The 24872-nt window shown below is 40.9% G+C and overlaps 2 long non-coding RNA genes across 9 annotated transcripts in view; one reads left to right on the top strand and one right to left on the bottom strand.

Annotated features, from left to right (window-relative positions):
* Positions 1-24872, top strand: part of LOC139186875 (uncharacterized) — a 436582-nt gene that overhangs the window by 220428 nt on the left and 191282 nt on the right. The window lies entirely within an intron of this gene.
* Positions 1-24872, bottom strand: part of LOC139186877 (uncharacterized) — a 116034-nt gene that overhangs the window by 40919 nt on the left and 50243 nt on the right. The gene's annotated exons all lie outside the window — the stretch shown is intronic.

The raw sequence follows: 24872 nt of genomic DNA, 5'->3' as shown, positions 1-24872 counted from the left end.
TGGCAGATGGCTTCTTTACCAGCTGAGCTATCAGGGAATCCCAAAGATCTATATGCTGTCTAGCTTATTAGAAGCCATAACTTCCCATTTTGCTCTCATTGAATCCAGGGTGTCTGGAAATTTGGAATCCCAACTCACCTAAACCCAGACATCTGTTTGTTCACCAGGCAGTGGATAAATCCTTCAAGGAGGATGGAGGTGTTTCCTCTAAACTCACGTAGGGCTTTTTGCTGTCTGTCATTCTTATCATCACAATTACTGTTGAAGGTATTATCATTATCTTCCTTTTGGGAGTGAGACATGGCTACAGAGTGGTGAAGTGAGCTGCGAGGTGAACCCAGAGGGTCTGCCTTCTTTGCTCTTAACCACTATTCTGAGTGGAGAATCCCATGGACAGAGGAGCCTGGCAGGCTGCAGTCCATAGGGTTGCAAAGAGTCCCACACAACTAAAGGAGCTTGAGCACATGCATATCCTGAATCGCCATGGTCAAGTGCCCACAGGGTGCCTGAACAGAAGATAGCCAGTAAACCCAATACACATGCAGCTCCCAGAATCGTCGCTGAAAAAGTACTGCTGAATAGTTAGAAACCTCCATGCCACCCTGCAGTATTTTCAGGCTTCTGTCTGTAGGCCACACACGTCAGAATATTGGACTTTACATCGCACGTACAGAATCGGAAATGCAGGGACTGAGACATAAGAATGCTCAGTTTTAGACTCTTCCCTCTGGCAAATGTTTTGAACACCAAAGCTTAAAGACGCCAGTGGAGTAGGACTTGGGAGTTAGAATATCTGGGACATTCATATAATATCTAGGGCATATTATGTTACAATCTGGGACAGCTGTCTATAATTTACTACTTATTTCTGTGTGTATATTCAAAGTTATTAAAATATGTGTATGCATATTCAAAATATTTAATAGCAAAATCACAGGGAAATAGTTTATGGCCAGCTCTACACAGAGTTACTGCAAACAGTAGGAATGGTTTATGGTGACAAGGAAAAAAATAATCCAATGATACATCGCTGACAACCATCCTTTCTGCTGGACAATAGCTTTGTGGGGCCATGGTCAATCTCTCTTGCTCTCTGTGTATCCTATATTAAGAACAATATTTTATGCTTCTCTGTCCATATAATTCTCCAGGTAAGAGTAGTGGAGTGGAAGGCCATTTCCTTCTCCAGGGGATCTTCCTAACCCAGGGACTGAACCCAGGTCTCCTGCATTGCAGGCAGATTCTTTACCATCTGAGCCACCAGGGAAGCCCCCACCCTATATTAAGAACAATTTATATTGCCCACATATATCTGACATTTAATAATTTGAGGGAAAGAATTCTGTACAATGGAGAAAAAGTTTTTCCACCAATACCCAATCCAACTATTACACTTTTCTTGCCTAACGCCAGGAAGGTCTGTAAAACGCTTTTTACCAGAGCCAACATTTTTGTAGTGGCTTTCACAGGCAAAAGGAATTTATCAGATCAAGTTCACACTGGAGGACCTCCATGCCTTCTGACATTTCAGAATTCATCCAGGTTTTACATTGCCAAATTAGTTCAAACTAAGGCGTACAATTACACAAGGAGATTACAAGAGCTCCCTGTCATCAGCATGTTACTTCTGAGATAAGGAAGAGGCAGAACAGATGCTGAATTAGGGAAACAAAAAGAAGAGAGGGCCTTCAGTTGTTCTCCAGAGGAAAAAGGTGATATCCTAGTAAAATTGATCAGGACAGTTGGTAGTGGACGCCGTAACTACACTTCAGCTAGTTTTCAAGTTGTATGGAGTATAATTTGCCATGAATATAGGCACAGATCAGATGTCTGCAGGAGCAGTTATTTCCATAACTTCAACCAAAGAACTGCCCATGTTCTCATTAGCCTAACTCATAGAACAGTAAGTAAGAAACGGGAACCCATCAGCCCTGATAACTTGATTATCCCAACAACCTTGATGATCAGTTGGAGGAAGGCAATGCCAGCAAAATACTACCACGTAAATAGCGCAGTTCAAAGAATGGTCATTGGATCTGTTCTTGCTGAGATGGGAAACCGAGACTGGAGGGGATCAATAATTTGTAGAAGGCCATACCTAGGGAAGATATGCATAGTATTCAAAAAAAGAGGTTTCCTGACATGGTACGGTGTCCTTGGGCCGCATACAATTCCTATTAACAAGCTTCACTGAGTGAGGCTCGTCATCCCCACCTTGTTCATTAAATGAATGGAGTGGAGTAGATAGATAACACTAATACTCAGTGACCTTTCTGTGTTACTGGTCTCAGCATCAGTTGCCAGCAGAGGGCGCCAGAGTCCTTTGAAAGTAGGTTTTTTGTGTCTGTCGCAGTCTCGGCATTCAAATTAGCCAGAGTGAATCAAATTATTGCTTGGGGGTTAGAGGTGGGGGCGTCTTGGAGTTATCTGACTCCCTCTTTCACTTTCTTAAGGAGGGAGAAAAAACCCTTTTCATTAAATCAGAAGAGATATGCCGTTACAGTGTAACTTGTTAATCAAAACAGGCTTCCCAAATCCAAATGCAATTAAAATTGAGTTTTCAGACCTTTATCTCCTTCCTCCTGGGTGTGTAGTCTGCTCTGGGAACTCCTGCTGGGAATATTGCTTTGAAAACACTAATGCTGTAGCAGGCCCCTGGATATGGCACCAGGGAAGGAGCGGGGAGGATGGTGGGGAGGTCTGTACTGTCAATTAAAGTGAAAGGAATCTGAAAGATGAGGACGGACACAGTGGCGCTCTGCAGGGACAGACGTCTCTGCAAGGCTTGCCCCAGAGACCAGTAGCTCCATCATTCTGTCTTGTGGTCTTGGGTTGAAGAATTGCTATCCCAGAATCACATGTCAAAATCATGGGGAGTTATTTTGCGGGGGAGGGGGGAAAAGAGAAGTGAGGTACCCTAAAAGAGAAGTGATGTATTGGATGAATTCATGTCTGATTCCTTAGAAAGCCTCTACAGCACACTATTTAAGGACTTTACGTAACTGTGGCATTCCCAGTGATACAACTCCCCCACTGTAGAGCAATTATACTTGCAGCATCTTTGACCATCTTAGTAGCTATTTTGACTCAGTTGAGTATTTCTGAGAAGAATTGTCTGAGAAAATAAAAATGCCAGGCTCTCCAGTCTTTGCTAATTTAAAATCTTTTTCTTCTAAAAATTAGACTGAACTGGGGTAGACCACCTCAACATGAAGGCATTCTAGTTGCTCTGCTCACTACCAAGTTAGGTATAACTTGACATTTGCATTCCTATCCCTTTTCTTTCAAACACTGGTTTTCAAGGATACTATGGGAACAAGAAAGAATGTTATCTGTCCCAGCTTGGGAAACACAAAAGGGGTGCCAGGGAAGTGGTATCTAATTTGAAACTTGAACGGTGTGTTAGTTCTAGCCAGACATGAAAGGGCTGGGATATGTGTTTTGGACAAGAGGAAGGCTCACAAGGGAGACTGTGTTCTTAAAGCATGCTGTGCATTTTTCCAGACAGCAACGCAGTGGAAAATGATGACTGATCATGACACTGCTGTGACACAGAAGAGGAGTCAAATCAATTCATTAACAATATCAAATATAAGCAATGGAAGAATTTCATCTGATAGAACTTGTTTATTCCAAATCGAGAGTCAGATGTTGGATAAGGTCTAGAAAGAATTATCTATTGCTTGGAAGTCTTGTGGATACAAGAGACTTGGATCTGATCTGAAAACAACAAAAGAACAATTGATCTAAAAGGAAAATATATTTTAACCTGTATTTCTGTGAAATCTGTCAGAATGGAGAGAAGAGAAAGATCTCTGACCTCAGTAGATGTAATGGGAACTTCCTGGACTGGATTACCCACAAGACCAACTCATTTCCAGTGTAATTTGTTTGAGGTGTTCCAGATCTATTGTTTCATATGTGAATGACTATCAGATGATCTTTGCCAGGCCTGTGAGCGTATGCCCTGTTTTTGTTGAAACATGCCTTTTCTTGTCACCTCAATTTCCCAACAACACCTAGTGAAGACGTCAGGAGAAAAAAATCCAAGTTTGAAGTTCTTGTTTTATTTCTGTTTTATTCACCTGGCTACAAGCAACTGAAAGATCATTATCACCAAAAAGATGTTGATATCAAGAAAGACCTGATGAAAAGTCTCAGGAAAACAGAACTACGTACATTCCTGTGGTTGTCAACTTTTGTGTTTAGAGTCTGAGGAATTGGTATAGGGTGCACGGGTAGGGGGTAATAAAGACCATCTTCTAGGGGCATCTGGAGGAAGTGAGTTCTGGTGATGTGAATTCTCTGCCTCTTGAGGACAATGCACATGCGTATATGCTCAGGCTCTTCAGTTGTGTCCGACACTTTGTGATCCTATGGACTGTGTAGGATGTGAGCCTATGGACCAGGCTCCTCTGTCCGTGGGATTCTTCGGTCAAGAATACTGGAGTGGGCTGCCATTTCCTCCTCCAGGGGATCTTCCAGACCCAGAGATCAAGCCAGCGTCTCGTGTCTCCTGCACTGCCAGGCACGTTCTTTGACCAGGTGCGCGCCACCTGGGCAGCCCCTAGAGTACAGTATTTGAGGTTAAAAGGCAATGCAGGCATCTTATGGTTCAAATCCTAAGTGTGATAAAAGGAGAAATGGAAGCCCAGACAGATTAACCAAGAGTGTTAAAGATGCAAAAAATAGGTATTTATATATTTATTTTTGGCTGTGCTGAGTCTTCGTTGCTGTGTGGGTGTTTCTCCAGTTGCAGCGCTCGGGCTTCTTCTGGCAGTGGCTTCTCTTACTGTGGAGCATTGGCCCTAGGGTGCGCAGGCTTCTGTAGCTGTGGCGCAAGGGCTCAGTAGCTACGGCTCCCAGGCCCTGAGCACAGGCTCAGTAGTTGGCGCACATGGGTTTACCTGCCCCTTGGCATGTGGGATCTTCCTGGACCAGGGATCAAACCCGTGTCTCCTGCATTGGCAGACAGATTCTTTACCACTGTACCACCAGGGAAGCCATTTCACCCATCATTATCAGTCTTAATTCCAACTTCAGTCCCTCACATGTTCACAGCCCAGAGGCTTTGGAGACTCAGAGATGCTCCAGACATGGCCACTGCAAGCAGACAATACACAGACAATTCATGAGACTGGCAAGCATTTGATGGTAGGAATTTTGTCTTATTCTATTCATCCTGAATTTGGCATTGCAAAAAAAAATTTTTGAGTGACTGAATACTGGGTAGTGCAGAAGGGCACAAGGAAGGTTTATGTGCGCTGGTGACCCCAAGATGACATCACACATGCCTTCATAGGAGTGGTTTTAGCAAAACAGTGGGCTTCCCTGGTGGCTCAGATGGTAAACAATCTGCCTGCAACGAGGGAGACCCAGGTTCAATCCCTGGTACAGGAAAATCTGGAGAAGGGAATGGCAATCCACTCCAGCATTCTTGCCTGGAGAATTCCATGGACTACAGAGGAGCCTGGTGGACCATAGTCCACGGGATTGCAGAGTCAGATATTTCTGGGAGGCTAACACTTTCACTTTCTTTTCAAAAGAGGAGAGAAAGCTTCCAGATAGACAAGGCAGGGAATGGTGTGTCAGAAAGAAGAATTAATATGTGTATAAGACTAGAAGAATTGTCAAGGTGCCTCACAGAAGAGGGGTGTTAGGTACAGAAGTCTAGAAGACGTTGGAAGAAACCCAAAGATCAGATCATGAAGGATTTGGGGTAGTCTTTGGACTTTATCGTGTAGCACCGGGCTTCTTGAACCATCAATGGCAAGAGGCAGTTGTTGGTTTTTATTCCCCAATATTTCACAGGCCAAAAGGAGGATGGGGTCTGTGATTCATCACGTGGGTTCGGAAGCATCCTGTATTTACCCTGTTCAGTGACACAAGTCCACTCATCACACGCTCAGATATCATGGCGATGTCAAATGTTTATAGTCTCCAAATGCTTGCTCTCCGTTTCTGCACTTACTTATCATGAACAGACTGGCTGCCCCTGCCTCTGGGCCACATTTGAATGGCACAGTTGAGGATGAGAAACCACCAGGAATGATGTCAGCAGGGAAATGCTTCAATCAAATGTGTGTCCTGGGAATGTCACGCTGGCAGCAAGGTGGAGAAAGACTTACTGAGTCAGGAGATGAGGCAGGAAACGGGTGCAGAGAAGAGATGGTAAGGATCTGAACTGGGGTCGTGCCTATCCTAACGGGGAACAGATCATGCGTTTAAGAACCATTTCCGAGACAAAAATGCCAGGACTTGATGTTGGAAATACGAGATGAGGCAGAGGGAGATTTAGAGATTTCTGAAAAAACTAGGAGTGTTGAGATCCAGTTAAGAGTTTTGAGCTTTAAACTTGAAAGGGGATCCTGAAGACTGTCCCAGGGAAGAGGATGTGTGTATTCAGTCATGTCTGACTCTGTGAGACCCCATGGACTGTAGCCTGCCAGGCTCCTCTGTCCGTGGGATTTTCCAGGTGAGAATACTGGAGTGGGCTGCCATTTCCTCCTCCAGAGGCTCCTCCTGACCCAGGGATCAAACTCATGCCTCCTTCACTGCAGTATGATTCTTTACCACTAAGCCACCCGGGAAGAAGACAGCTTCACTAAATAAGGGAACGGAGTTTTTCTTAGGCCAAAACAAAGATAACACTCAAACTTTGAGAATAAGAACCAGCACTAAGCAGCCAAATTGGCCTAAACATATATATATATATACACATACACACACACATATACATACATACATAAAATTTAGACTTTGTTGCAGCAATGCTGTTTCCCAGCAGAACATTCCTCTGCTCTAAAGTCATGAACAAAATTACAGATTTCTCACTGTAACCAGATCCCAACTTCCTGTTTGAAAGCTTCCTATCTTTCCACAGACTCAAAAACAAGCTCCAGCTGGCCTGATAAAATTACAATTGCTCTTTAGGTGCAAAGAGTCACCGTTTTTGCTGTGCTGCACAGAATGGAGTTTTGCTGCTGTGATTCATTGAGCAATTTGCTGGAGACTTGGGGGTGGGGGGACTTGTAACCCAGGACACTAGCTTTGTGTCTCCTCTATGGGGAGAAAGAATTCTGGTCTTTCCAGTTTGCTGGGCTTCCCTGGTGGCTCAGACAGTAAAAAAAATCTGCCTGCAGTACGAACGACCTGGGTTTGATCCCTGGTTTGGGAAGATCCCCTGCAGAAGGAAATGGCAACCTACTCCAGCATTCTTGCCTGGAAAATCTCTTGGACAGAGAAGCCTGGTGGGCTGCAGTCCATGCGGTCACAAAGAGTCGGACACGACTGAGTGACTAACGCACACTTCCAGTTTGCTAGTACATGCTCAACTCTCCCACCCATTTACACCTCTATAGTCCACACAGCTCAGATGTTCTACCCACTCGCTAGTTTCCAAATGCATGTGTGTTTCTTTCCTATGATAACTCCCAGGTTCCCAACCCTATTGCCAATATAAGGCCTGTTTTAGACAGACTGAAGAGGGCTAGCTTGAACTTCCAGTGCTATGATGAATAAGAATGGTGAGAATAGGTATCTTTGCCTTGTTCCTGATCTTAATGGTGAAAGTATTCAGTCTTTCACTTTTAAAATAATGATACTAGTGACAGGGTTTTTGGTGCATTTTATTTATGAAATTAAAGTAATTCTCCTCTATTCCTAATTTGCTGAGAATTTTTATCATAAATAAGTATTGGATTTTGTCAAATGCTTTTTCTGCATCAATTGATAAGATCGTATGATTTTCTTCTATAGTCTATGGACATATTGAATTACATTAATTGATGTTTGACTATTGAACCAGACCTTACATACCCAGAATACATTGGAGTTGGCCATGACATGTAATTCTTTTTATCCATTGCTGGATTCAGTTTACTGATATTTCACTAAAGATTTTTGTATCTCAATTTATGAGAAATATTCGTATGCAGTTTTCCTTTTCTTGTACAGTCCTTTATCTGGTTTAATATTTATCATAGTAATACCACATAAAAACACGTTGAGAAGGGTTTCTTTCTATTCTATTTTTCTGGAAGGGATTATGTAAACTTGGTATTAATTCTTCTTTAAATGTTTGGCAAATTTCTTTACTGAAACTGGGCATGGAGATTTCTTTGGGGGGAGCCTTATATTACAAATTGGAGTTTCCCAGGTGGTGTGAGTGGTAAAGAACCTGTCTGCCAATGCAGGAGACATAAGAGACGTGGATTCGATCTCTGGGTTGGGAATATCCCCTGGAGGAGGGCATGGCAACCCACTCCAATATTCTTGCCTGGAGAATTTCCATAGACACAGGAGCCTGGCAGGCTATAGTCCCTAGGGTCTCAAAGAATCGGACACAACTGAAGCAACCTAGCACACACATATTACAAATTAAAATTTTTTAGTGGTTATAGGAACCTTTACCAGCCTATTAAATCTTGACTGAATGGTGGTAGTTTGTGGGTTTTAAGGAGTTAGTCCATTTCTTTAATGTTGTCAAACTTATAAGCACAAAGTTGTGTTATTCTCCTATTATCCTTTTAATGGCTGCAGGATCTATAGTAATATCCTCTGTTTTATGCCTGATGTTGCTGATTTATGTGTTTTCATCTTGTATCTTTGTCAGTCCTGATAAAGGTTTTATAGCTTTATTGAAGAAACCAGCTTTTTGTTTCATTGATTTTCCTGTATTGTCTTCCTGTTTTGAATGGTATTTATTTCTGCTCTTATCTTTGATACTTTATTTTTCCCTCTTGCTTTGTGTTTATACTGCTCTTGTTTTTCTAGGTTTTTATTGATTTATTTTTGATAAGAATCCAGATTATTGATACCTATTATCATCTCTGATGTTTTAGTACTATAAATTATCCTTTAAGCATGGCTTAAGATAGGCCTCACATATTTGGATATGTTGTATTTTTATTCAGTTCTGTGTATTCTTAAAAGAATTTTGCTTTGAGACTTCCTTTTTAATCCATGTGTTATTTAAAAGTGTGTGTCTTAATTTCTAAGTATTTTGAGATTTTTCCTACTGTTGTTTACTGTTGATGAGTTTTAGTTTGACTCCGTTATGATTAAATAATACACCCTGTATGATTTCAGGTCTTTAACATTTGTTGAGGCTTGTTTTATGGCCTGCCATATATATGTGTACTGGTGCTAGGTCACTTCAGTCGTATCCAACTCTTTGTGACCCCATAGACTGTAGCCCGTCAGGCTCCTCTGTGCATGGGATTCTCCAGCAAGAATACTGGAGTGGATGGCCACGCCCTTCTCCAGGGGATCTTCCTGACCCAGGGATCGAACCCACATCTCTTACGTCTCCTGCATGGGTTCTTTTACCATTAGCGACACCTAGGATGCCTGTACATATATATATATATATATATATATATATATATACAGTAAATATATAAATATTAGTAAAATCAAAAGCAACTAGATAAACTATATATGATACTCTGTTTTCATTTAAGATATTATTATCATCAATGTTTCAGTTGATATATGTCTGTATAACTGGATTTTTTTTAATGCTTTTGGTTGCAAGAGTTACACGCTGAATGGAAACTAACTTTAAGCAGCAAAGTCCGAGTTAAAAAGTTCACATAACTGAGAAGTTTCAGAATGGACATTCTACTTTTGAACATAGCTGAATCAAAGGAGAGAAAAGTCATTCTCTCTTGCTTTTTCTCCTTTGTCCCACCTCTGTTTTCTGTATTAACTTTATTCTCACTCATACTTTTTCCACACAGTGTCTAATATTGCTACCCACATTTCTTCACATGATCTAGCTATTTCAGATAATCTAGATAGCTTATTATTTCAGATAATCTCCCCCTCGCCCGCCCACAATGGCTTCAGGGAAACATCCGAGAGTGGCTCTGATTTGCTGGGGCCTGTGTCATGTCTTCATGCCTCAGTCAGTCACTGTGGCCAGGGAAGAGATACCCTAATTGAGCAGATTGGATTGCGGTCTGACTCGATGCGCCATATGATTGACCAGCTCAGAAAGAGTAGAGTGGTGGTGGTGGGAAAAACAGTGGTGGGTAAAGAGCAACCCAAATCTTCTACAGCATCCTGAAGTCAAAAGATACTGTCACCCAAAATATATCTCCCCTTTTGTATACTTCAAGTAGAAATGATTTGAGTATGCTGCTGCTGCTGCTGCTAAGTCACTTCAGTCGTGTCCGATTCTGTGCCACCCCATAGACGGCAGCCCACCAGGCACCCCCCGTCCCTAGGATTCTCCAGGCAAGAACACTGGAGTGGGTTGCCATTTCCTTCTCCAGTGCATGAAAGTGTAAAGTGAAAGGGAAGTCACTCAGTCGTGTCCAACTCTTAGCGACCCCATGGACTGCAGCCCACCAGGATCCTCCATCCATGGGATTTTCCAGGCAAGAGTACTGGAGTGGGGTGCCATCGCCTTCTCTGTGATTTGAGTATGTGATGAGGCGATAACAGTGTGAAACCAAAATGAATTCCCTTTTATATAGGCATCTTTAACAACCATATTTATTCTCTTGTGCATTGTTAAACAAGCAGAAATTAGTTGGTGCAAAAATCTTTGCCCCATGTGTTGAAAGATAAGTGAAAAATGTTAGTTGCTCAGTTGTGTCTGACTCTCTGCGACCCCATGGACTGTGGCCTGCCAGACTCCTCTGCCCATAGAATTCTCCAGGCAAAAATACTAGAGTGGATTGCCATTTCCTTTGCCAGGGGATCTTCCTGACCCAGGGATTGAACCTGTGTCTCCTGCATTACAGGCAAAGTCTTTCCCATCTGAGCCATCAGGCAAACCCAAACAAGCAGAAATTAGTGGATGCAAAAATCCCTGTGCCATGTGTTGAAAGGTAAGGATTATTTAAAAATATTTATTTATTATTTGGCTGCACCGGGTCCTGGTTGTGGCCTGTGGAATCTTAGGTTGGGACACTTGAACTCCTAGTTGTGGCCTGTGGGGTCCAGTTCCCTGACCAGGGATCAAACCCAGGCCCCTTGCCTTGGGAGCGCAGAGTCTTAGCCACTGGACCACCAGGGAGGTCCCAAAAGATAAGTTTAAAAATAGTCAGTAACAGGAAGATAGGACTTTAATGGCGGGTGGATGAATATACTGAAAGCACTGGAGAGGGCATACCGCATGTCAGAAATGAAGTAGGTACTCGTGTGAACAGGCAGGAAGTCCATAGTAAGATGGAGTAAATTGGAAGTGGAATTGTTGAGAAGAAAAAAAAAGTTGAAAAAATTCAGAAAAGGAACAGAATACCAATTAACATTTATATGAGAAGTCGTGAAAGACCACACAAGTACAAATGCAAAAACGGTGGCAAAGAGACCACTGCACCCGGGCAGCCTGAGCTTGCTTTCCCATTGCTGCACGAGCCTCCCCATCTTCTTTATTCCCCATATTCAGCCCTAATCTCACCTCTCCTGGCTTCAGTGTCTGCTCACAAACCTCCACTGTAGCACACACGCCCCTGTGTTGTAATCACCTGTTTACGCGGTGCTCTCCACCTTCTTACTGTTTGCACACTTAGTCTTGAGCTCATAAGAAAGGCAGCATTGGGGTCTGAATAGGATTTGGAGAGGTAGAAAACATGAAGAGGTAATGATGTAAAAGCCAAGAGATAGGAAGAGCAAAAGCAAGTTTGTGGAAGATGAATATAGTGTTTTGGCCGAAGCAGAGCTGCCTTAAAAGATTAATTGTGTTGCGGATTTACCTGGTGGTCCAGTGGTTAATGGAGAAGGCAATAGCACCCCACTCCAGTACTCTTGCCTGGAAAATCCCATGGACGGAGGAGCCTGGTAGGCTGCAGTCCATGGGGTCGCTAAGAGTCGGACACGACTGAAGTGACTTAGCAGCAGTAGCAGCAGCCAGTGGTTAAGACTCTGAGCTTCCAATGCAAAGGGCGTGTGTTCCATCCCTGGTCAGGGAACTGAGATCCCACATGCTGTGTGTCCTTGCCAAAAACCAAAAGCATCCACACAAACAACAATAATGAAAAAGCTTAACAGGGATGTAATTGGGTAGAATTAGAACAGGAAAAAATTCAAGAAGTGAGGAGGCAAAAGAGAAGTTTGTTGGGGTTATCAGTCCATGGGGTCGCGAAGAGTCGGACACGACTGAGCAACTTCACTTTCACTTTTCACTTTCATGCATTGGAGAAGGAAATGGCAACCCACTCCAGTGTTCTTGCCTGGAGAATCCCAGGGACGGCGGAGCCTGGTGGGCTGCCGTCTGTGGGGTCGCACAGAGTCAGACATGACTGAAGCGACTTAGCAGCAGCAGGCATGAGTGGTAAGGGTCAGAACAAAAGTAGCCTTGGAGGGAAGGAAACAGGGAGTGCAGATGAAAGCCTTCAAAAGAGAAATCAGCAGGGCTTGGACAGATTAAATGACAGGTGAGTAAATGGAAGAAGACAGAATAACAGCAGTATTTTCACTTAAGTTGGTGTGGCATGTACGATGGCATTAAGAAGAGCGAAAGAAATATTTAGAAGGGCAATGATAGGTGTGAGTTTTTATGTTGAATATGAATTAATAGAGAAACATTTTAAGTAAAATGTCCGGGGCATTTAGAAAACTTAGATTGCTCTGGTCCACAGATGGAGTTGGAAGTCATCTGCATGGAGGACAGAACTGAAGGAGGTCTTTATTTTCCAGAGATTTAAAGTGGAAAGATCATTTAAATAACTTTGTAAAGAACAAGGCTACATACCTGTAAATAGTGGAAAAACTTAAAAGGGAAAAAGTAATTACAGTTATTTGCATCTTATATTTAAAAAAATGTCTATTCTAATTCCATCTGTCCACTAATTCCTAGAATGAGCAAAGAATTAATTTCTTATTGTCACTGTTTTGTATACCCAGTGAATCTGAGCACTAGTCTCTAGGAATCTGCACTCTGTCTTACTTTCTAAAAAATTGTGTAAATGTACATTTATTTTCTAATCTTTTTGTCATCACAAAGTTTAAAAAAAAATGATTGGTATATTGATTTGAGTTTTGTCTGGTCTTTTATGCACAAATTTCACACATGGTAAAAAAGTCAGTCTTGACTCTTCGACATGTAATGAAATTTTAAAGATTCTTTTAGCAAGCAATCTGAATGCAAGATTCTTTGACATCTTTTATTATTGTTTCCCTTGAACTATCTTTTTGATTTTTTTTAAAAAAATGTGGTAAAAGACATGTAAGATAAGTATATTAATACCATAAAAATGTGGTAAAAGACACGTAAGATAAGTGTATTAATACCATCAAAGCATTTTCACGTGTGCAGTTCAGTAGTGTTAATTATACTCATGTTGTCATGCAACCAATCTTCAGAAATCTATAGTCGTGCAAAACTGAAATTCCATCACCATTAAACGACAATTCTCCATGTCTCCTTTCCCCTAGCTCCTAGAAACCACCATTGTGATATTTTCTTTTCTTTCTTTCTTATTTATTTATTTATTTATTACTGTTTAACCATAGTACAAGGCATGTGCGATCTTAGTTCCCTAACCAGGGGTTGAATCCATGCTCCCTGCAGTGGAAGGGCAGAGTCTTAACCATTGGACTGCTAGGGAAGTTCCCATTATATTTTCTGTTTCTCTGAGTTTGAGTACCTAGATACTTGCTGTAAATGTAATCAAACACACAGTATTTGTCTTTTTGTTACTCGATTGCTGCTGCTAAGTCACTTCAGTCATGTCCGACTCTGTGCAACCCCATAGATAGCAGCCCACCAGGCTCCCCTGTCCCTGGGATTCTCCAGGCAAGAATACTGGAGTGGGTTGTCATTTCCTTCTCCAATGCGTGAAAGTGAAAAGTGAAAGCGAAGTTGCTCAGTCGTGTCCGATTCTTAGCGACCCCTTGGGCTGTAGCGCACCAGGCTCCTCCATCCATGGGATTGTCCAGGCTAGAGTACTGGACTGGGTTGCCATTTCCTTCTCCGTGTTACTGGATTATTTTAGTATTCTGTCCTTTTGGTTTGTACAGGTTATAACACATGTCAGAACTTTCTTTTTATGGCGAATACTATTCTGTTATATGTTTGCATCAGATTTAGTTTATCCATTCATCTACCAGTGGACCTTTGGGTTGCTTCCACCTTTGGGCTTCTGTGAGTAGTGCTGCTAGGAACACGGGTGTACAAGCATCTCTTCAAGACCACGCTTTCAATTCTTCTGAGCATATTCCAAATGTAGACTTGGTGGACCATACAGAAATTAGTTTTTAATTTTTTGAGGAACCACCATGCTCTTTCATGGTGACTACACTGTTTTACATTCCTATAAATACTGCAAAAGGGGAGCTGTCTGGTGGTCCAGTGGTTAGGAATCTGTCTGCCAGTGCAGGGGACATGAGTTCAACCCCTGGTCTGGGGAGATTTCAGATTCTGTGGGGCAGTGAAGCCTGTGGCCACAGTTACTGGGCCTGTGTGCTCTAGAGCCCGTCCTCTGCACCTGCTGAGGCCACACACTGCATCCAGAGAGTTTCCTCCACTTGTGGCCACTGGAGAAAGCCCGCATCCAGCAGCAAAGACCCAGTGCCGCCATGAAGAAATACATTTGAACATAGTGCCCAGAGACTGCCGTTTTTAGCATCCCTGCCAACAGGTGTTCCTTTTTCTTTTATTTCTGTTTTCTTTTTATAGCAGCTACTTCAATGGGTATGAGCTGGATGTGTCACTGTGGTTTTGATTTGCATTTCCCTGTTGACTAGAGAAGTGGTACATCTTTTCGTGTGCCTATTGGCCAGTCGTATATCTTCTTTGGAGAAACTTCTTTCAAATCCTTTACTCATTTTTTATTATGTTCTTTTTGTTTCTGTTGTTAAATCTTAGAAATTGCCCTTATATTCTGTATTTTAACTCATTGTCAGATACATGGTTTGCAAATGTTTCCTTCCATTCCTTGGGTTGTCTTTTCACTACTGATTGTGTCCTTGATGCACAAACGTGCATCCACGTTTGTGGATTGTAATTACAATATTATATTGTACAATATTAATTGTACAATATTAATAATTACAATATTAATTATAATCCAATTAATCTCTTTTAATTTTGTTTGTCTGTGCTTTCGGTGTCATATCTTACGGAGTTCAGACCACGCTACACTAAAATATGACTCCTTGCATATTTTATATTTTAAGTTGAAGGACTCTGAGAAAACAGCAGGAGTAGGAAGGTTACTTTGTCCCTCTGCTCACCCTTCACCCCTAAAGTAGGTCATAATACTCTTAAGTGAGAAGTGCTTTCCCTATAGAAGCAAAGGTGCGTCCTCATCTCCAAAGACAAAAGGATGCGAGAAAGACTCCAAATAGGCCTTGCTAAGTTTCCCCCAGTATACTACACTCCCCTCATGCTCCTTGGCCTGTTATATTTCTTCATGACTATCCATTCTTCATCAAATCTAGTGTGAAAACACTCAGGTTTCACTGTTTCTTCAGATCTTGGTTTTCTTATGAAGGCTCCCATGTTGCTTAAGACTTATGTTAATAAATTTATATGCTTTCTCCTATTACTCTGTCTTGGTCAATTTGATTTTCAGAGTTAGCCAAGGAATCAAAAAAGGTGTTGTAAAAAACAAATTACCCCGAAATTTCTAAGAAATTACGATGAAATATGTCATGAAGCTTTTCTTCTTTGTTTTCTTCTAAGACTTTTCTAGATTGAGGTCTTGCATTTAGATCTTTGATCCATTTTCAGTTCTTTCTGTCTACAGTGTAAGGTAAGGGTGCAATTTGTTCTTTTGCATGTGGATATCTAGTTTTTTCACACCTGTTTGTCCAAAGGGTTCCCCCGCCTCCATTGAATGGTCTTAGCTTCCTTATCAGGAATCATTTGGCTGTGATTGTGAGGGTTCATTTCTGGGCTCTCTGTTCTATTCCATTGTTCTGTCTGTATTTATACACATACCACACTGTTTTGATTACAATAGCATTGTGATAAACTTGAAATCAGAAAGTGTGAGACATTTAACCTTGTTCTTTTTCAAGATTGTTTTGGCTATTGAAGCTCTCAGCTTTACTGTTACGGCACAGTTATAAAGAGGACAAAACATAAAATTTGCAAAACATACGTGAGGATTCATCATTTTTTTTTTCTAAGTCTCCTACTTTTTGATATTCAAGTAATTTTCTGTAAAGTCTTTGAAGTCACCATTCTGTCATCAGCCTTGTAAATTTATCTTCATTTGGTCAGTAGAGTAACTCTTCCATACGAGCGCTTTTCTAAGTATCTGAACTGTTTTGACATCATGAAATCCTGCATCATTTGCAGGAAGTGCAATTCTGTTCTGAAATAGATTTGCTCTTGTATTTCATAGTGAAAATAGTTGTTTACATGTACTAACCAGTGAATGCTACCTCACTTGCCTCAATGCATTAGGAGATCTTTGTGTTAAGTAGGGAGGGATGTGAAATGGAGACTAATTTTAATAAATTGTCAGTTGTGTAGTGAATATATTTTACAGAATTAAACTGTGAATTTGGGGTTTCTGATGTTAAATAATCAGATAAAGATAAGTTGTCACTGTTAAGTCCACGAGAATAGGTATGTTCTTCAGAGTAAAGTGCTTTGTGAGAAGTGGAAAGAAAACCAAAGTACACATGAGGCCCCTGACTTTAAGAGTTGAGGACAAAAATATTGAATGTTCCTGGGTGGGGGAATGAATTTTCAAAGAATTATGAGAAGAATTTTACTAATGAAAACAGATATTAAATAAAAATTTTCAGCTTAGTTTCTCAGGAAGACTGATTAGGGAGGAAAGAGAACTATGAGATGCGGTGTAATTCTCTAAGGAAAAAAGAGGACAAGAGGCTGATAGACAGAAAGGGAACTTGGGTTTCAATTTCTTTTCAAATGAGAGGTAAGAGATGTGTCTCCCATTGGGCTCACATTGTCACACATGTTCTTATTTTTGTGCGCAGATTTTTTGCAGAGAGACAGTTAGAGACCATACAAAGCTTCTCAGTTTTGAATTTATATTGAACACTACAGTCTCTCCATGTTTCCTGTCCCGTGAACTACTCCTGAAGGGCTTTTGTCACAGCTGGCATCCACCCACCTTGATGTTAGTTAGTAACAGCTGAGAGTATTTCCCCTTGGCTGCTACTGAGGCTAAGTCGCTTCAGTCGTGTCCGACTCTGTGCGACCCGACCCCATAGATGGCAGCACACCAGGCTCTGCTGTCCCTGGGATTCTCCAGGCAAGAACACTGGAGTGGGTTGCCATTTCCTTCTCCAGTGAATGAAAGTGAAAAGTGAAAGTGAAGTCGCTCAGTCGTGTCCTGCTCTTCGCCACCCCATGGACGGCAGCCTACCAGGCTCCTCCGTCCATGGGATTTTCCAGGCAAGAGTACTGGATGGGTTGCCATTGACTGAACTGACTGAACTGAACTGAATCTAAGTTTTCCAAATGCCCCCTGACATTTTTACTTTAAACTGTTTCTCTATTAATTCAAATTCAACATAAAAATGTCAAACCTATCATTGCCCTTCTAAATATTACTTTCCCATTTCTCAATGTCATTGTACAGGCCACACCAACTTAAATGAAAATACTGGTGTCATTCTGTCTTCCATTTGCTCACCTGTCATTTAATGTGTCCAAGCCCTGCTGACTTGTCTTTTGAAGGCTATCTTTCATCTGGACTCCTTTTTCTTCCCTCCAAGTTTCACTCTTTCTGGCCCTTACCTCTTATGCCTAAGTGAGCACCATAAACTTCTCTTTTGCCTCCTCACTTCTTCAATTTTTTCCTGTTCTAAGTCCACCCAAATACATCCCTGTTTATCTTTACAGTTGTTGTTGTTGTTGTTTATGTGGGTATTTTTTTTTTGGTGTGTTTTTGGCAATGTCACACAGCATGTGTGATCTTAGTTCCCTGACCAGGGATCGAATGCATGCCCTTTCCATTGGAAGCTCAGAGTCTTAACCACCGGACCACCAGGTAAATCCCCAACACTAAAATCTTTTAATGCAGCTCAGTTAGTTCAGTCACTCAGTCTAGTCCAACTCTTTGTGACCCTGTGGACTGCAGCATGCCAGGCTACCCTGTCCATCACAGGGAATATCCACTCCTGGAGTTTGCTCAAACTCAGTTCCATTGACTTGGTGATGCCATCCAACTATCTTATCCTCTGTTGTCCCCCTCTCCTTCTGCCTTCAATCTTTCCCAGCATCAGGGTCTTTTCCAATAAGTCAGTTCTTCACATCAGGTAGCTAAAGTATTGGAGCTTCAGTTTCAGCATCAGGCCCTCCAAAGGATATTCAGGACTTATTTTCTTTAGGATTGACTGGCTGGATCTCCTTGCAGTCCAAGAGACTCTCAAGAGTCCCCTCCAACACCACAGTTCAAAAGCATCAATTCTTCGGATTAAAGATTTACTGAACATGGCCCCACCCATCAGAACAAGATCCAGTTTCCCCCTCAGTCAGTCTCTCCCCGGTCAGGAAGCTTCCATAAGCCTCTTATCCTTCTCCATCAGAGGGCAGACAGACTGAAAAACCACAGTCACAGGAAGTTAACCAATCTGATCTCATGGACCACAGCCTTGTCTGATTCAATGAAACTATGAGCCGTGCCATGTAGGGCCACCCAAGATGAACAGGTCATGGTGGAAAGTTCTGACAAAATGTAGTCCACTGGAGAAGGGAATGGCAAACCACTTCAGTATTCTTGCCTTGAGAACCCCATGAACAGTATGAAAAGGCTAGCGTGTAAGATGAGTGCAATTGTGCAGTAGTTTGAATATTCTTTGGGACTGCCTTTCTCTGGGATTGATATTAAAACTGACTTTTTCCAGTCCTGTGTCCACTCTGAGTTTTTCAAATTTGCTGGCATATTGAGTGCAGCACTTTCACAGCATCATCTTTCAGGATTTGAAATAGCTCAGTGGAGTTCCATCACCTCCACTAGCTTTGTTCGTAGTGATGCTTCCTATGGCCCACTTGACTTCCCATTCGAGGATATCTGGCTCTAGGTGAGTCATCACACCATTGTTATCTGGATCATTGAGACATTTTTTGTATAGCTTTTCTGTGTCTTCTTGCCACTTCTTCTTAATATTCTGCTTCTGTTAGGTCCACATCGTTTCTGTCCTTAATTGTGCCCATCTTTGCATGACATTTTCCCTTGGTATCTCATTTTCTTGAAGAGTTCTCTCATGCAGCTCTGCTTTAGCCAAAACGCATTATTCATTCTTCTACAAACTTTTTTCCTTTTCCTATCTCTTGGCTTTTACTTCATTGCCTCCTCCATGTTTTCTATCTCTAAAAATCCTATTCAGATCCCAAAGCTGCCTTTCTTGATGAGCTCAAGACTAAATGTTCTCTCCCCAGGAACACATGTTTGCCTACATCCCTCCGAAGGCAATTCTCCATGCATGTAAACCCAGAAGTAGGCGACCAGGATACTTCTTAATTGTATAATCATGTTGAATGTGCTCAGTGCATATAATGACAACAAACAGTTGTTATTTATTGAATACCTGCTAAACACTTTGTATTTACTAATAATAGCAACCATTTGTTGAGTTTTTCTTGTGTGCTACATCCTAGACACATTACATCAATGAGTCCACATAAAAGTTCTGTAAGGTAGGCAGGATTATTAGCCCATTTTTTCCAGATGAGGAAACTAAGGTAGAGAGAAAACATACAGCCTAACAAAGAAAGTTGTTAGTAATAGTGGGCAGAGCTAGAATTCAAACCCAGACAGTCCAGCTTCTCAATCCACATTCTTGACCACTACCCTGTGTTAAATTATAATGTGTCATTTAATCCTACACTAACCCACAAGGATAAATATTAGCTTGCCCACTATGAAAATTAACAAAATGAAATCCAAAGAAGACACGAAATACCTTCAGTCACACATATGGTTAAGTGGTAATGTTCAACTTTATACCCAGGTCTGTCAGACTCCATTAAACATTATTTTATATGCTTATGCTCTTGAGATCAACACAACTATCTTAAAAGGTTACTATGGGATTTAAATAAGACCATGCATATGTTTTACAAATGCTAATACACTATACTGATGTTGGATTGAATTTCCTGTGAGCATACCCTTATGTCACCACCATACCTATTAAAATTAGGCATATAGTCTCTAAATTTTAATCCTATATGTCTATTGGTCTGTTCATTGGTCTTACAATCTAATAGCTCATGTATATGCATTACTATACTAATACATCTTCAGTCTGTCACATATTAACTAATTGTTCCTAAGCCAGTTTCTTATTCTATCTCTGCTTGAGCTTCCTAATTCTTTAAATGGGAACAATAGCATATATATTAGCTGTTGTGAGAGTTTAATTAATATAAGTAGAATATTTGTAACAGTACAGGGTACACAATAAAATGTATAAAACATCAATTATAATTATGATCATGTCTATAAGAAAATATATAAAAATAAACCTTAAAGAAATGAGAAAATATGAGCTAAACAAATTTTATTTTAGTGTATTGATTAATGATATGCAATTTTCTGCTTTTTGTAAAAGTATTACTAATATCACTAATTTTAGCAAAGAAGTATGATTGAACATATACCATGCTTTTTAAAGTCTGGATATAACATTTTGTGATACAGTGATTTGATGGCCTGGTGATTTTGATGATTTTGATGGCCAAAATGTATTTTGGTTTTTTATTTTAATGAGAGTCTCCTTGAAAAATACACTTCACAAAGAAACACAGGTCCTTATGAAAAAGCTTATTCATATACAAGTCTTATTTTTGATCAATACATTCCATCTTATATAATGGTAATCTCTTTTTACAAATTAAAAGAAGGTATATAATGCTTATATTTTTACAGATGATCCTAAAACCTACCTAAAGTCTTCACATGGACAGGCTTTTAACAAATTAGAAAATTTATTTTCAAAGTATTATTAATATTGAAATATGAGGGTTTTACAGGTAAAATAAATCCGTCTTAATCTCAGGAACAAAAATCACATAGTGATGGAAGCATTCTTAAACATATGCTTTCAAAATTCTTTCTCCAAACCATGAATTTTCTTCAAAGGCCATTATTTTCTCATTTATTATCAAAAATTACCACTTTCATTCAAAAAGATTGACAAAGTGGGTATCTTTTGTCAAAAAAAAAAAAAAATGCTGCTAGATAACATATCACCAATAGCCTTTGTTTTTAGCTCATGATACAGCCGAGAAAGAGTTCAAACCAGGAGGGGGCATACTGTTTTTCCATTTTCTCGCTCTTCTTATTGGCTTGAATTATTAGGATCATCTTGACCAGCAGTTTCTTTGCAGAAGATATATTAAGTCACTTGTACATTTTAAGAGTGTTAATTTATCATCATCATATAGTGTAGAAATCCCTTTCACCAAGAACATGTAATCTACAACATGTCACTGTATGTTCAGAATGAAGTAGCTGCCACCAACTCTGAGTTACAGAGCTCCCATTCCTCTTGCTGGAGAAGGAAATGGCAACCCACTCCATTGTTCTTGCCTGGAGAATCCCAGGGACGGGGGAGCCTGGTGGGCTTCCATCTATGGGGTCACAGAGAGTCGGACACGACTGAAGTGACTTAGCAGCAGCAGCAGCATTCCTCTTGCAGACCATGTGACCCAGAATCATCCACCCTAGTGATTGAGTGGTGGAGCCAGTATCAATCATATATTCAATACTAGCAAAGATTAGTGTATTTCTATTTTCTCAAGATTAAAAACTAAATAGAAATTAAAGTTCTAATAACTAGTGGTTTGGTGGTTAAAAAAAAAAATCTGTTTACCAATGCAGGAGACACCAGTTTGATCCCTTGATGAGCAAGATCCCCTGGAGAAGAAAATCACAAGCCACTCCAGTATTCGTGCCTGGGAAATCCAAGGGACAGAGGAGCCTGGCGGGCTATAGTCCATGGGGTTGCAAAGAGTCAGACCTGACTTAACAATTCAACAATAATAACAAAATATTTTCTTCAGGCACCTTAAAGGACAGCCTTGCACATCCCTAGAACGTACAACCTTATTTTGGAAATGACAGTACTAAGCTGTCTCATGGCAACAGTGACAGCACATGGTCACCAAAGAATAACAGGATTCCTTTTTTCCCCTCAGACCTCTATTCTTCCCTTTAAGGAGACTCAAGCACTCACAGCTCTCCTCTTTCTGTTCTTCACTATCCTTAGTATCAAACTCACATGTATTAACACACACACTTTTAAACTCCATTTCTCTCTTGTTTCACTCTTATATCTCTCCCCATCCCCCATGAATGTTCCTATTTCCCACTTTTTTTTTCCCCTTTATCTGTGAACTGAAAAATTACCGAACTCATCACATGGACCACAGCCTTGTCTAACTCAGTGAAACTATAAGCCATGCCATGTACGGCCACCCAAGATGGATGGGTCATGGTGGAGAGTTCTGACAAAATGTCTTCCACTGGAGGAGGGAATGGCAAACCACTTCTGAATTCTTGCCTTGAGAACCCCATGAACAGTATGAAAAGGCAAAAAGATACAACACTGAAAGATAAACTCCCCAGGTCGGTAGGTGCCCAATATGCTACTGGAAGAGTGGAGATATAACTCCAGAAAGAGTGAAGAGACGATCCAAAGTGAAAAAAATGCCCAGTTGTGGTGGATGGTGGATGTGACTGGTGATGGAAGTTAAGTCCGATGCTGCAAAGAAGAATATTGCATAGGAACCTGGAATGTTAGGTCCGTGAATCAAAATAAAATTGGAAGTGGTTAAACAGGAGATGGCAAGAGTGAATATCAGCATTTTAGGAATCAGGGAACTAAAATGGACTGGAATGGGAAAATTTAATTCAGATGACCATTATGTCTACTACTGTGGGTTAGACTCCCTTAGACGAAATGGAGTAGCCCTTATAGTCAACAAAAGAGTTCAAAATGCAGTACTAGGGTGCAATCTCAAAAATTACAGGATTATCTCTGTTTGTTTCCAAGGCAAGTTTATTTCAGTTCAGTGGTGTCCAACTATTTGTAACCCCATGGACTGCAGCACGCCAGGCTTCCCTGTCCATCCCCAACTTCTGGAGCTTGCTCAAACTCATGTTTATCAAGTTGATGATGCCATCCAACCATCTCATCCTCTGTTGTCCCTTTCTCCTCCTGCCTTTGATCTTTCCCAGGATCAGGGTCTTTTTCAATGAATCTTTTCCAAGGCAAACCATTCAATATCACAGTAATCCAAGTCTATGCTCCAAACACTAATGCCGAAGAAACTGAAGTTGAATGGTTCTATGATAACCTGCAAGACCTCTAGAACTAACACCAAAAACAGATGTCCATTTCATCATGGGAGACTGGAATGCAAAATAGGAAGTCAAGAGATACCTGGAGTAACAGGCAAGTTTGGCCTTGGAGTTCAAAATGAAGCAGGGCAAAGGCTAATAAAGTTTTGCCAAGAGAAAGCACTGGTAAACACCCTCTTCCAACAACACAAGAGACAACTCTACACAGGGACATCACCAAATGGTCAATACTGAAATCAGATTGATTATATATATTTTTTTCGCCCAAAGATGGAGAAGCTCTATAGAGTCAGCAAAAATAAGACCGGGAGCGGACTGTGGCTCAGATCACGAACTCCTTATTGAAAAATTCAGACTTAAATTGAAGAAAGTAGGGAAAACCACTAGACTATTCAGGTATGACCTAAATCAAATCCCTTAGAATTACACAGTGGAAGTGACAAATCGATTCAAGGGATTAGATCTGATAGACAGAGTACCTGAAGAACTACAGACAGAGGTTCATGACATTGGACAGGAGGCAGTGATCAAGATCATCTTCAAGAAAAAGAAATGCAAAAAGGCAAAATGTTTGTCTGAGGAGGTCTTACAAACTGAGAAAAGAAGAGAAATGAAAGGCAAAGGAGAAAAGGAAAGCTATAGAAAGGAGAGATAAGAAAGCCTTCCTCAGTGATCAATGCAAAGCAGTAAATGAAAACAATAGAATGGGAAGGACTAGAGATCCCTTCAAGAACATTAGACATACCAAGGAACATTTCATGCAAAGATGGGCACAATAAAGGGCAGAAATGGTATGGACCTAAAAGGAGAAGATATTGAGAAGAGGTGGCAAGAATACACAGAAAAATTGTATAAAAAAGGTCTTAATGACCCAGAAAACCATGATGGCATGATCACTCACCTAGAGCCAGACATCCTGGAATGCAAAGTCAAGTGGGCCTTAGGAAGCATTACTATGAACAAAGCTAGTGGAGGTGATGGAATTCCAGTTGAGCTATTGCAAATCCTAAAAGGTAATGCTGTGAAAGTGCTGCACTCAATATTCCAGCAATTTGCAAAACTCAGAGTGGCCACAGGACTGGAAAAGGTCAGTTTTCATTCCAATCCCAAAGAACGGCAATGCCAAAAAATGTTCAAACTATGACAGAAGTGCACTCATTTCACACGATAGCAAAGCAATGCTCAAAATTTTCCAAACCACGCTTCAACAGTACGTGAACTGAGAACTTCCAGATTTCAAGCTGGGTTTAGAAAAGGCAGAGGAACCAGAGATCAAATGGCCAACATCCACTGGATCATAGCAAAAGCAGGAGAATTCCAGAAAAACATCTACTTCCACTTTACTGACTATGCCAAGGGCTTTGCATGTGTGGATCACAACAAACTGTGGATAATTCTTCAAGAGGTAGGAATACCAAACCACCTGACCTTCCTCCTGAGAAATCTGTATGCAGGTCAAGAAGCAACAGTTAGACCTGACATGGAACAATGGACTGGTTCCAAATTGGGAAAGGAGTATGTCATGGCTGCATATTGTCACCCTGCTTATTTACCTTACATGCAGAGTACATCTTGTGAAATGTAGGGCTGGATGAAACACAAGCTGGAATCAAGATAGGCAGG

The sequence above is a fragment of the Bos indicus genome, chromosome 14 (genome assembly GCF_029378745.1).
Source record: "Bos indicus isolate NIAB-ARS_2022 breed Sahiwal x Tharparkar chromosome 14, NIAB-ARS_B.indTharparkar_mat_pri_1.0, whole genome shotgun sequence".
NCBI lineage: Eukaryota > Metazoa > Chordata > Mammalia > Artiodactyla > Bovidae > Bos > Bos indicus.
Note: the sequence above shows the minus strand (reverse complement) of the source record. Positions and strands in the feature narration are given on the sequence as shown.